This window comes from Malaclemys terrapin, chromosome 8 (genome assembly GCF_027887155.1).
Source record: "Malaclemys terrapin pileata isolate rMalTer1 chromosome 8, rMalTer1.hap1, whole genome shotgun sequence".
Lineage (NCBI taxonomy): Eukaryota > Metazoa > Chordata > Testudines > Emydidae > Malaclemys > Malaclemys terrapin.
The window spans coordinates 41,317,560-41,332,179 of NC_071512.1; positions in this window are offsets into that span (position 1 = coordinate 41,317,560).

A 14,620-nucleotide genomic window follows, 5' to 3' on the forward strand; every position below is an offset into this window, starting at 1 on the left:
CACCATGCTGTCTTTGTAAGTCCAAACAATCTTGAGGTGGTGGAGGGGAACGTTCTCCCCCCGCAACAGTCCCCTCCCTGGCTCTGCACAGCACAGCAGTCTTTTCCCCCATCTCCTAGTTCCGGGGAGAGCAGGACTCCATGTTAAGGGTCCTGTGATTTCCTCCACGTTCTCCCATAGCCTCCTCAGACCACTGATCCACCCCTACCCTGTACTCCAGGCAGGGGAGCGTGTTGCTCTCCATGCTGAGGAATGTCAAAGCTTCCTGGAGTTTTGAAAGGGGAGGGGTGCATATCTGCAGGGCAGCAGAGTTCAAAACATTGAACAGAGTGGTCACAGCGGGCATTGTGGAATACTGGGGGAGGCCAGTTACATTGACATAACGAACAGCAGTGTTGCTTTGTCGCTTTAACTTTGCCCCAAAATGCTCTCTGCCTGTCATTGAGGTGGGTTTATTTTATTGGCAAAACAGGAGAGTTTTGCCAGAAAAAGTAGCACTGTAGTGGGTACACCTCCACTGTTTTGTTGATAAAAGCTGCCTTTTGCAGACAAAACTGTATACTGTAGACAAGGCCATAGTGTCCAATGCTCTAGCTGGAACTGAGCAGCCTTGATTCAGATAAACTCAGATGAGAATCAGAGAAGCATCCACACTTCAATGTTTACCCAAAACAACCACATGACTGAGCTGCTAGACCATATGTCCTCATCCATCCCTACTCGCAGGTCAGGTTACACTGATCTGATACCCTCGCTGTGACCAGCTGGATGAATTGAACATGTGAAATACTAATGGCATGGAAAGGGTGTTAAAATACTCCTGTCTCCTCCTGCCATGGCCCAAGACCTTGAAGTGACTGCTCTAAGTGTTAGCACTCTGTGCGGTTGTGACAGTCTTTGAAGGAGGAGGTGTTTGACAGCAAGGCCCACTGAGTGAAAGCCACCTCAGTTCTTCTGAAGCATTTGCTTTTTGGGGCCCCTGACACGGAGTCTGAGACCAGCTAGTGACAGGATTAGCTCTAATTGCACGTTGTGTCCACACACGACATGGTGGCTGCACAGTTAGTAACCATAGCCATGGCAGCACCAGTGTTTTGCCCCGGGTCATGACAGAGACTGCCACGTGGCTGCCTTCTTGGATCCTGGGGCACACTGTTATTTGCAATGTAGATCCTCCACACCCACAGCAAACTGTGTCCACATGACTGGTTTGGCCTGCCCTCTCTCCTCCCTGCTTTCCAAGCGGGAGCACGGCCCACTTGCTGCTCATTCAGCATATCTGCTGGACACAGAAGCACTATAGGGTTTTCCCAGCATGAACTGATCCAATCACAGACAGGCAGCATGGAAGGCGCGGGCCCACACGAGTGTCACAAGATTGTTTTTGAAAACAGCTGCGTGGACACAGGAAGGTCAGATGAGAATCACAAACTGGTAACAATGACAGTTCTATTCATGCCATACCTAGGTACAGGGTGTATCTGGAGCTCCCAGACTGCGCTCTTCAGCTAGTAACACACTTCCCATTGTCAGTGTGCTGGGGGAGGCTATTGTGAGCAATAGGCCCTTCAACACACCACCTCTGCTGGAACAAACAGTGCTCCTTTTGAGCTGGAGACAGGGAGAAAAATAAAACAAACATCATTATCCAAAACACTGGGACTGCTGACTAGCAACCCAGACTTCTGCCTGCATTAGAGTTAGTGAGCTTGTCATTTCCAGAGCCATATACAACCCCACAATGCCTATGCACAGCCTTACTCAATGCTCCCCAGGAGTTTAGAGGTGTGTTTGACTCATCACTGTGGGTGTCCTGCTGTTGAAGGCATGTCCTAGTTATTCTCCCAAGAGCAGCATGCCAAAGTGAGAGTTCTGCACCAACCCAAAAAAGAAAGTTCATTAGAGGAGGTAAAACTTGTTGAAAGAACATGACTAATAGAAACAGTTTGGGTCAGTTGCTGAGAACAGCCCTGAAGAAAAGGCATCCGTGGAAACTGGAGAAATAAAACCCTGCCTTCTTGAACAGATGGCAAATGGTGCTGAGCTTTGTGCAGTTCATTTCCCTCTGTCCAGGCTCCTCATTCTGTTTAGATGGGGTGTACATATTTGTATTGCTGACACAATTGGCCAGTTTGTGTTCAAGCAGGATGACAGGACTGGTGGGGCTTCTGGAAGGTGACAGACTTTTTTCATTTTGAAAAATATTACAGCTCACAGGCATTAGCCTTTACCCGTGGTTCCAGCCCAACTCAGCAGCCACCAGAAGTTATGATCATCTGCAGACCTTGGGGGGTGGGGGGCTGTGTGAAATAAAGCTGGGATCTCAACTCAGTTTCAAGCTAAGTGTCCATCAGAAGCGTGATTGGCAGAAACTGGCCCCCCGCTGGTGAAAAGGCCAGGGACTGACTGGGCCTTGACATGAATGTCTTTTCTCCTCCCGGGGGTTTCCTAGGAAGCCTGCAATGCCCCTGCTTGTGATATGACTGCCTATGGCTAAATACAGGACATCAGTCTCCACAGCTGACGATCCAGCATTTTTATTTTTTAAAATCAGTTATAAAACTCTCAGCAGTCTGTTAAAATGGGCCACCCACGCTCAGAATCCAGAGCTGGCAATCCAGAGCCTGGGAGACAGCGTGCAACATGGAATAAAATAAACGATGGGTTTGCAAACCTTTTATACACTTACAAAAGCTATCAAAAAAACACCATCTCCAAATATTTACACCTTATTTCCATGGTGACAGAATAAAAATACATAGCTAGCTGGGCTGAACATTCCAGGAAACAAACTCTGGTAATGCATTTATTTTTCTTTCTCTCAAGCAAATGGCCTGGGAAAGTTAGAGGCCTCATGACAGGACCACTGCCTGGTATTCTCATTCCCTTCCCCTGTGTGAAGATGTAACCCCTGTGTCAGTCATCCTGCAAGGTGGTAAAGTGGCAGTATCACAATGGGCCCAACCCATTGCAAAGGGACCTCTCACATCTTTCACCTCCCCTTTGAGAAAGTAAAAAGAGCAGAAAATATCAATATAAATAGAGCCTTTTTCTGTCTGGCTTTGAAGGGAAATAGGTTAGGAACAGAACTGGGGCTAAGACCAAAACTGGTTCAGCAGTTACAATATAGGATATAGGATAACCATACCATCGCTGGGCCACATTCACTCCTGGTGTAATTCTACTGATTTTAGTGCAGGTATCTCAGAGAATTAGCTTGGTTCAGTATGTCTCTGCATAATACAAATGGCCAGAAATGCAGGCTCAAATGGGCTCCCAGCAGAAAAACAAGTAAATGACATGCGGGAGACTAAGATGTTGCTGGAAAGACTGAAATGCCTCACAGGTACATTGGGAATTCAAATTTGTAATTGCAAGTTAACCAAACAAATCGTGTTTTAATTGGCAATATATTTAATCCCCTTCTCTCACTTTCTCCAGTAAGACCTGCCCTATGGACTGCCACCAATGGGTGACGACTTATTAGTTTAAGTAACCTCTTTAAGATATCTGCACGTTTCCAGTTCTCTAGTTAAAAAGTCATTCTGGTTTGGCTGGTCCTTTGAGTGGTTGCTTAAAATGAACAGCTCTATATACATATATGCACATACACACAGATTTTCAGTCAGTTTCTGCTACGTGTCCAAATTTGTTCATGCAAATTTTACATGCTCAGTTAATTGTTTGCCTAGTTATCACATGTATGTCTGCAAAACAGGACTTCAGGCCTAACTATCCAATCTGATCACACAAACACGCACGGGCCACCATTCTACACCCAAAATTCAAGGCCATCTTTTGAAAATGTGATCCTAAAAGCCTATTCTTGTAGCTGTCTGATTTGGATTCCAACACATGTAATCTTTCTTCCCTGAATCCTGCTGCAGGATAATTTACATAGGAGAACAAGCTGGGGTGGGTTGGGTATTTATGGTGAAGTCAGACTGCCTTGCACTCATTAAAAGGAAAGGGGGATGCCATAGGTATCAAATGTGCCATAGGAACCACAGGCATCAGATGTACATTGACCACTTCCTGGAAGTTGGAGCTGTGGAAAGTGCTGTGGGTTATTTTGGTAACCACTGGTGAGTACATCCTAACCTGTGCTCTTCTACCAGATACTCAAACTTCTCAGATCTTCCCCAGTCAACCAGATCTCTCCCTTCATAGTGCTCCTTAGAAAATTCCTTTTTGTCTCATGAAAGCACACTCCACTCATGCCCATAAAGACCAGATATTGGCTCTATTGGGACATCACAGCGATGTGCTGGGTGGCCCTGTGCTGAGATGTAGTTTGTAGCCTAAAAACTGCTTTGGTTTGTCATGTGCTATCACAACTTCTGGTGGCACTTGGGCAGCAGGAAGCCTTGGGACTGGGTTTGAGTTCTTTTGAAATGTAGTCTATCAGAAACCCCTCCTGGCCTCCACTTCTGCTACAGAAAGGATAAACCTCCTCTCCTAGATACTTAATTTTGAACTAGGTCCAATTTAGCCTAATTCTCTATTAGCTACAGAAGGGCCTGTGCAATGTGACCTCAGAAGCATTTGGGATTTCTAAAAGCTGTGTTTGTGTAGACTGTAACTTTGTTTATTCACTCCGGCATATAAACAGTCTGAAAGGTGACAAATGACACCATCTGATGAAGAAGCGGATAATTCTGAAACCCAAGCAACATCTGCTATGGGACCGATACCATCTGTAATGTGTCTATTATCAAGTATTTTATATATTCTCTGTTACTCGTACTTTTATTATGTTACACATATATCAGCACGATATATACAGCATTATCTATCTGTATTCTTATATACACATTATATATATATATTCATCATGTTAACTTCACTTGAGTCCTTAGTGAGTCAGTGAATCAAAACATACAATTTAAATGCATGTTAGCTAACAGCAAGATTGTTCACTTTTCACACTTGCCCATTGTTTCTCGCAGCCATGAGCACTGAGTAGAAGTAGAATGGTTTCAGGTATTTTATTGAGCTAAAACTCAACCTTTCATTGGTATTTTCTTATCTCTTTCTTTGCACTGTGTTGATAGATTACTCCTTTATTGGAGCAGCAGCTATTATCTTTAGAAAAGAAGCAAGTGGATTTGTGCTATTCTAGGGAAAGGCAAGTGGCCAGGGACCCTCTCCTGGCAAGGCAACTCCAGGCTGAATTTCTAGGTCTCTAGTCTCAGTGCATTGCTTTCATGTGAGTTCAGTGGTTCCAGCATCCTGGCAAAGCACTCATTGAATAGAAAGCCCCTCTCTTGGCATATCATGCTGCCCCAATTGCCTCCTGGCCATGGGGTTGAGGTCACTTGCCATGGATCTCTGGTAGGCCCTGTGATTTGAAGCCTCCCTCTCACTGAGACCCATTCTCATTGTGCACCGTTTAAAGCCTGTATCTATTCCATCATGCCTGTGCTGTTAACTGACCTGAGCGGGCTGTGGAAATACCCTGTGCATCTGGTACAGAACCTGGAAAATCTTCAGGACCATAATCTCTTTAAATCTGCCCTTTGTGCCCTGAAGAGGTTAACATCATGTACTGTCAAACCAAACCACATCCCACTACAAGAGGTGAACAACTGTATGGGTCAACTCCCATGACAGGGCCTGTCTTGTAGGGTGCTGAGTGGTTCCCCCAAGCGGCTCTTATCCATCCAAACCTGTGGCCTCAGTGCAGGATGTGTGTTCCCACCCCAGGCATTGCCATGTCAGGGCAGTGCAGGCTAGGTCAACTGGGTCTGTTCTGTAACATGCATGTACATTTCAATATAACCAGAATATAAAAATATTAACTGACATGGCTCTGTGGCTTGTTTATTTACTTCATTGCTTTATGATCAAGGTCAGATATTAGGCTTAGCTTCAGCAATGCATTTCCAGGACTTGGCTTTTATTAGAAAGGTGAATGAAAGCAGGCACAGAGCAAAGCGAAGTTCCAGACCTCTGCTAGAATAGAGAGAGAGATTTCCTGGGGATTAAAAAATGAACCAGCAACTACTGGAGATTGGCCTGCCCCAGATTCCTGGTGTGAGCCCCTTCAGCCCCAGCACACTTCAACTGGTAACCATAGGCCATCACTTGGTAACCAAAGAATGGGACCAACCTTTCCCATTGTGATGGGTTTGGTCAGTGAGACCCCCTTTGGACTGTCACCTGATGTGCTGGATTTACCTCTGAGCCTGTTTTCCCTGATGGCTTAGGACTCCAGAACCCTGCCTTATTGAGCCAGACATGCTAGCCTGCTGCAACACAGATCCAGGTCTGAACCATGCCGCCAAAGCTGCAGGCTTTAACTGGAAACCACTCAGCAGGTTACCTATCTCCAGCACCCAGACACCCAGTTCCCAGTGGGATCTAAACCCCAAATAAATCCATTTTAGTCTGTATAAAGCTTATACAGGGATATAGAGATATGCACAGCTGTTTGCTCACCCAGGTATTACTCTGGGTTAATTAATAAACAAAAGTATAAAAAGTAGGGTTTAATTGGTTTCAAGTAATAACAGACAGAGCAAAGTAAGTTACCAAGCAAAATAAAACAAAACATGTAAGAAAGTGAATACAGGTAAATCTCATCCTCTAAGATGTTCCAATAAGCTTCTTTCACAGACTAGACTCCATCCTAGTCTGGGCCCAATCCTTTCCCCTGGTACAGTCCTTGTTAGTTCCAGCTCAGGTAGTAACTAGGGGATTTCTCATGACTGGCTGCCACCTGTGTTTTGTTCCACCCCCTTTTATAGCTTTGGCACAAAGTGGGAATTTTTTGTCTCTCTGGATCCCCACCCCTCCTTCTAAATGGAAAAGCACCAGGTTTAAGATGGATTCCAGTTCACATGTCACTGTAAGACCACCTTCTTCATTATTTAGTAGCTAGAAGACATGTACATAGGAAGGCTTGCAGGTAAACAAACCCATTCACAGTTCATTGATTCTGAAGCACCCTTAATGGCTTCCACTTAACATGTTTACATCAGTAATACAAGTTTATAACTTATTCTCCTAACTCCAGACATAGAAATAATACATGCAAACAAATAGGATGAACTCACTCAGTAGATCATAAGCTTTGTAATGATACCTTACAAGAGACCTTTTGCATGAAGCATATTCCAGTTACATCATATTCACACTTATAAACATATTTCCATAAAATATATGGAGTGTAAAAATCACACCCATACTGTGCATTTGGCTGCTGCCCCTGCCTGTAGTATTAATACCCCCCTCCACGCCACAGCACTCCTCTGGAAGAGAAGCACCACTCCTCTCCTCTGCCCCAAATCAGGTCAAAGTGAAAATAAAAAGTTTATTTTTATTTTCCTGAGCTGCAAGAAAACTCATCATTAGCCCAGCTCCGGTGCCCAGCCCTTTGACACAAATCACCACACATGGAGTGAAGGGGATGTTCAGCTGAAAGGATAGAATTAGCACTTTCACAGGGTTTCAACAAGTAATGATGAGAACATCCCTCAAGTCCCTTTTCACAGCAATTCAGAGTTTGCTGACATCTGGCTCTTGTATGAATGCCAGGTGGGGGGAGGGGGGAGCTGAAATCAAAGGAAAGACCCAGCTGAGGAGTGAAGGCAGCTCTGCCAGTTGCAGTATATCATGGGGATCAGTCTCTAGTCTGTGAATATGGAATGTTTCAGCAGAGGGCAGCATGACACAGATTCTCTCCAGTGCCTGAGACCCTGATAGCACAACAGCCATTCAGGAGCTAAGCCAGGACACGGCAGCTCCAAGCAATAATGCCCTGACATACAAGGGGCAGCCCAGATACAAGCGGGACATTGTCCCTGCTGCTAAGTGCTCTAGCCTATAGAGGATCCATTGCTGCCAGGAAGGAGCCCTCTTGCAGGGCATGAGGAGAATGTTTCTTAAGGCCAGAGACAGCAAGTGGTATTTCAGCTCCAGGAGACCTCCCAGGGCATGCTGACAGCTAGGGGCAGAGCCAGGGCAATAATATATGGACACAACGCATCTGTGTAAGGATGCCCATGGAACACTGAGTAAACCCTGCATTCAAAGGTGTTGTGCCAGCTCTTTGGCCTGCCCTGAGCAAAGCTGGGTGCTAGTGTGCTTGAATCTTGCCTACTTGTCCTGGTGGGGAGCTAGTTTTGAAGTGTCTGGAGGAGAGCAGGCTCCCAGGTGTGATGCCTGGTCAAGGATTCCCAAACTAGGAACACTGTGCTATCATTGGCCAGAGGTCCTGGTCAGGGACACACCCATGCCTGCTGGATGGATACCCCTGGGACCGGTATGACATGCTCCCTAGCACAAATGCTGAGGGAATGGTTGTCAGAGAGAGAGTCTGGGAGGCAACAACACTGTGGACCCCCTGTGACATACCAGGGTACAATCCAGACCAGTGAGTAGCTGTGTCACCCCTGCCCTGTAACCTGAGCTGCCTTTTATAATGCCTTGCTGCAGTAGCCTCCAGCCTGGACTGCTCACAAACAGCCTTCACATGTAAGTCACTCCCAGCCATGTCTGTGTGTGTTGCTGCCAGCCAGCCACACGTTAGCTCTGACCAGCCTTGGTTATGCTGCAGGGTGACCCCCAACACAACCCCAGTCGTGGAACTTTCCCCAGAAATATATGTCCTGTACTGCCCAGCCCTCTCCTGCACAGTACAAATATACTGAGTCCACTATTCCTTTAAGGGAATAATATGCACATAACTTGTTACCCCAAATGGAGTTACGCAGACCCTTCAACTTGAACACACTGGATTAGATAAAACAGTAAAACCAATTTATTCACTACAGAGCGAGATAGTTTAAATGAGTACAAGTTATGAGGTATAAGAGTCAAAAATGGTTACAAGAAAAATAGAGGTGCTTACTGGTGCCTAACAACCTATATTAGATTCAAAACAAAAGTTCTTTCACCACATGCTTTCAGCAGTTTTACTGACTAAACTCTTTAGGTGAGGACCCCTTCCCCAGAGTCCAATGGCTGCTTCCTTTGTGAATGTGATGGGCAGGGAGGAGAGGTGTCTTGGGGTGTCTGTCCCTTCTTTCTATAGTCCTGTCCCCACTTTGAGAATGAGAAGCATTTCCAGCTGGGAACAAGGCGACAAGCAGTCTGTGTGGAAGCAAACTCCATGCGGTTTCTTCACTGAGATGTAGATTTTTGCCCTGCCCCCTTTCCTGCTAAAGAATGGCCCTTGTCAGGTAACTGTCCATCAGCCTTGTTTACACATGGCTTAGGCATCAGCTTGCCCTTTGTCTCTGAAGAACTGGTTTGGCCACTCCCCTGACTTCTCTGGAAACATACTTTTAGTCATGATTTTATCTTGTGTTTATAACTTACATATAATGCTGCAATTTGCATTTTTAAATAATACCTCACAAGGCATATCTTGTACAAGCATTACTATGAAGGGCATATGGTGTGAACACAGGGTTATATTCTGTCACAGCCCCCAGCCCACCAGAGCGCAGGAAGGGCAGCAGATGGCTCAGGCACATGGAATAGGTCTCCGATTGCACTGCAAGCAAGGGGAGGGAGATCTGGTCAGGATGGAGCTGTGCAGACAGAGGCGGCATGTTCTTGAAGAGAAGATATAGGCACCCACGTCACTCCTGCAGGAAAGGCTGGCAGCTTCACTGTGAGACACTTGTCGGGCAGCTTGACCAGACCCAGCTGCTGTCAAACACCAAACACCACCTGGCCGATCAGAGTACCCCAAGTGACAGATAGCTTGGAACTATGAGCTAGAACCAGGAACCAGTCATCAGCCCTGCAGGGAGCTCTGCAGTTCAGGGGGAGTCAGTGCTGGTCATCTACAGCCAGTTTCTAACCGCTTTGCACTGTTCATCCCAGTAGGGAATCCAGGAACTGGAGCTGGGTGAAGTGGGTATTTGCACTCAGTGATGTTCATCTGATGCTGTTTGTCTCTGCAGCCCCATAAGCTGCAGTGGCATGCTATAAGTTACATAAAACACTACAGTGAAGGACTTTCAGCTTGCAAGGGAAACACTAAAAGGTCAGCCCAGACACCAGCTCCTGCATCCCACTGATCACAGAAATGGGACATGGGATAAATGTGAACCACTGCAGTGAGAGCAGCGCAGCAAAGCACAGATACTTGAGCCCACACTAAAAAATGGGAATGCACCTATTTTGGAACATCACCCAGATCAGCATCAACCACTAACCAGCCCCTTCATGCTGCCAGCATGCCGGAGGGGGTGGGGGCTGCGTTCCACAGCAAAGACCACCAGAAAAGTAGAGGGGTCTCTGGCAGACCATAGTGTAGGACAGTGGAGCCCAGGGATGGACTGGCCGGTGGGATGCTGGGAAATCACCAGACAAAGCAATAATCCTCTCCCTGGAGGGTAAATAAGCTGCCTTCATCTTGCAGCCAGGCTAGTGATAGCTTGGGTCTAGCTGATGAACTTGACCACTTTGGGTCAGAAATATCATGAGGCCCATGGAAACCAGAATGTGGCCAATTATTCTGAATAGACACCTTGGTCCAGGATGCATTTGCACCTCCCTGCCCCAAGTCCAGTTTGATGCCACTTGAGATGCTGAGTATTTATGCTTCACTATCTCCTGATGGGTCATCACAGAAATCACAGCTGTTTCACACAATTTAGAATGAAATACTGTTTGGCTGAAAACCCTCCAGGAAAATACACTATTTCCCATTCTTGCTTTGTCCCATTTCAGATATACTTGCCATCCAGTCAGGGAACAAACTGAGCTGCATTTCCCCTTTAGTAACTGCAGGGGTCTGTGAAGGAGCAGAGAAACTGCTGCCTGGCACAGCAGGGATTAAAGAAAGCCTGTGGGGTCAGCTAGCCCCGCCCCATTATACCTGAAGCCAATGCCAGGCCTGGAGGTGGGAGAAAAGAAGGGAGCCTGGCTCAGTTAGGGGCTGACTGGTGAAGAGGCAGGAGCTCTGTTTGCTTGCCTGAAGGCACAGACCAGCAACCCTTCCAGCCAATGCAGCCACTGAAGGCAAGTAAGTCTTCCCCTGCCAATGGAAGCCTGTGGGTATGCCCCAACTCTGGGTAACTGACCCAATGGGGCCTCAACCCAAACTAAAAGGACTTTCATAGGGAGCAGCCCAGGAAAAGAGGTCCTGAATCCCCCACCCCACCGCTTCCTCACAGCTGGGAAAAAGATCCATCTCCCCTGTTTAGGGGTTTGAGCAACACAGGACCCTGTGCCAGGACCTGAGGGAAAAGGAGGGGTCAGGTCCACCTACAACCCCCTAATCAATGATCTAGCCCAGGGGACAGCAACCTATGGCATGCGTGCCAAAGGCGGCATGCAAGCTGATTTTCAGTGGCACTCTGCTGCTGGCCCAGGGTCCCGGCTCCTGGCCCCTCTCAGCTCGCTGCCGGTCTGGGGTCCCGGCTGCCATCCCCGCTCAGCCCTCTGCTGGTCTGGGGTTCTAGCCACTGGCCCCCTGCCAGCTGGAGTCCTGGCCGCTGGCCCTGCTCAGCCCGCTGCCAGTCTGGTATACCAGCCGCCGGCTCGGGGCTCTACTCTGCAGCTGCCCCCAGCTGTGGCTCACTGGGGCAGTGAGGGGTGCAGACAGGGACAAGAGGGGGCGCAGCTCAGCACCCCTACCTTAAAAATTGTTCCAGCACCACTGGGATATTTTTAAGTCCTGACTTACTGTTTATATCAGGCCACGTGGAACAGCACATTGCGTTTGATGTTGTGCGTGCCCCTGTCACCATTTCCCCCCCCCACTGTGAGTTGAGGGGTACATTTGACAAAATGTCAGCTCCTATGAAAGCAAAGTTAGATGTCCGTTCATTTCAGCCTTCTTGGACAGAAGGATTTGGATTTATTCAAAAGAAGGACCATGCTGTTTGTGCTTTCTGTTGTGAAAGTGTTGTTTGTGGCACATCAAGTGTTCAACGACATTTTGAAACGAAGCATGAGAAAGCCTTTGATGAAGCAGACAAGGCTGAATTGATCAAAAAGGCAGTAGCAGGATAAGAGAAGCAAAGCAGTGTTTTTAAATGCCTAAGTGTAAGTAAAAATCAATCTATAGGAGGAAGTTACAAGATTGCACAGTGCATTGCAAAAAATGGAAAGCCGTTTACAAATGGGGAATATATAAAAAGTTTCTCAGCAGTTTGGAAGTTTTGTTCAATGATTTGCCAAATAAAGATAGGATCAAATCTAGAAAAAAAGAACTTCCTGTCTCTGCCCAGGGCCGGTGCAAGGAAGTTTCGCGCCCTAGGCAAAACTTCCACTTTGCCCCCCCACCAGCCCTGCAGCAGCTCCCCGCGCCCCCTGCGGCAGCCCCCCCTGCCCTGAGGCGACCCTCCCCCGTGTGGCAGCTCCCCACCCCAGCTCACCTCTGCTCCGCCTCCTCCCCGAGTACACCGCCCCCGCTCTAATTCTCCTCCCCTCCCAGGCTTGTGGCACCAAACAGGTGATTGGCGCTGCAAGCCTGGGAGGCAGGAGAAGTGGAGCGACGACCACGTGCTCGGGGAGGGGGCGTAGGAACGCTGTAAAAAATAAATAAATAAAATTGGGGGCACTGCTTTTTGGCACCCCCAAATCTTGGCGCCCTAGGCAACCGCCTAGTTTGCCTTAATGGTAGAACCGGCCCTCTCTCTGCCAGAACAGTTGAAAGACTCATAAGCGAAATGGCATAAAACATTAACAAAAAGCAGACAATTGCATTAAAAGACACAGCAGTGTTCAGCATTGCAATTGATGAGAGCGTGGATATAAACAACGTTCCAGTTTGGCAGTTGTTGCAAGATATTGTGCATCCGATGAAATCCAAGAGGAACTTTGTTGCCTAAAACCCCTGCATGTCACAACAAAGGGGGAAGATATAGTGGAAAGTTTTGTAAACCATTTTGAAGAATGAGGAGTTGACATCAGAAAAATATTTTGTGTGACAACAGATGGTGCTCCTGCCATGGTTGGAAAACAGAAGGGATTTGTAAAGTTACTTGAAGATCAAATTGGCCCCCCAACAGCCAAATTTCACTGTATCATCCATCAAGAAAACCTGTGTGCTAAATTTCTAATTCAGAACTTAATGTGATGAATACAGTGGTGTGAATTGTGAATTTCCTATCTGCTTTGACTCAGACAGTTTCAAGCACTGCTAGAAGAGATGGACAGTGCTTATAACGACATTCCACTTCACAGCAACATTCGGTGGCTAAGTCGTGGCAAGGTTTTGGGGTGCTATGTAAACTGTTTTGATGCAATCAAGGCCTTTTTGTTGGAAAAAGGACAAAACTACCCCAAACTGGATAATGACAAATGGCTGGGTAAGCTCATAAGAATGGCTGTACTGGGTCAGACCAAAGGTCCATATAGCCCAATATCCTGTCTACTGACAGTGGCCAATGCCAGGTGCCCCAGAGGGAGTGAACCTAACAGGTAATGATCATGTTTCTAACTGACATCACTGCTTACTTAAACGAACTCAACCTCTGTCTCAGGGTGCAGGGCAAACGTTTCTGAATCTTTATGAAGCCTGGAAGGCATTTGTTGTAAAACTAGCAGTTTTTTTCTTGGATAGTTGAACTTTGACTTTCTGCTACTTCCAACACACAAGAGCTATCGACACGTTGCACTGTCAGTATCTATGAGATTGGAATGTACATGCAAGAACTGGAATCAGCATTTTCTGACAGATTTCAAAATTTCCAGCGATTTGGCCCAATGTTTTCTTTTCTAATTAAACCTGAAAACTTCAAAGAAAACGATTTGGATTTGTCTGTATTTCAGTGGATGGGTGTTGAAGATTTCAAAATGCAGCTCATTCAGTTAAAAAGCTCAGAATTGTGGGTATCAAAGTTTGGAGATCTGCAGAGTGCACTTGAAGCTACCAAGAGAGATCATGGGGCCTCTATTCTGACCTGCTGGAACTCCCTGCCAGTGCAATGTAACTGTTTGAAGAAAATTGCGTTTGCAATGCTTTCAGCATTTGGATCCACATACGTGTGTGAACAGGTATTTTCACACATGAAATCTGTCCTCTGTCCCTCTCAGAGCCGGTTAACAACTGATCACTCAGAAGCCTGCATGCAGCTTAAAGTATCCAAATATATGCCATACATTGGAAAACTCAGCAAGGAAAAGCAAGGGCAAGGATCACACTAAATTGATAAGATCTGCATTTTAATTTAATTTTAAATGAAGCTTCTTAAACATTTTAACAAGTTTCAGAGTAACAGCCGTGTTAGTCTGTATCCGCAAAAAGAAGAACAGGAGTACTTGTGGCACCTTAGAGACTAACAAATTTATTAGAGCATAAGCTTTCGTGGACTACAGCCCACTTCTTCGGATGCATATAGAATGGAACATATAATGAGGAGATATATATACACACATACAGAGAGCATAAACAGGTGGGAGTTGTCTTACCAACTCTGAGAGGCCAATTAAGAGAAAAAAAACTTTTGAAGTGATAATCAAGCTAGCCGAGTACAGACAGTGTGATAAGAAGTGTGAGAGTACTTACAAGGGGAGATAGTCAACGTTTGTAATGGCTCAGCCATTCCCAGTCCTTATTCAAACCGGAGTTGATTGTGTCTAGTTTGCATATCAATTCTAGCTCTGCAGTCTCTCTTTGGAGTCTGTTTTTGAAGTTTTTCTGTTGTAATAT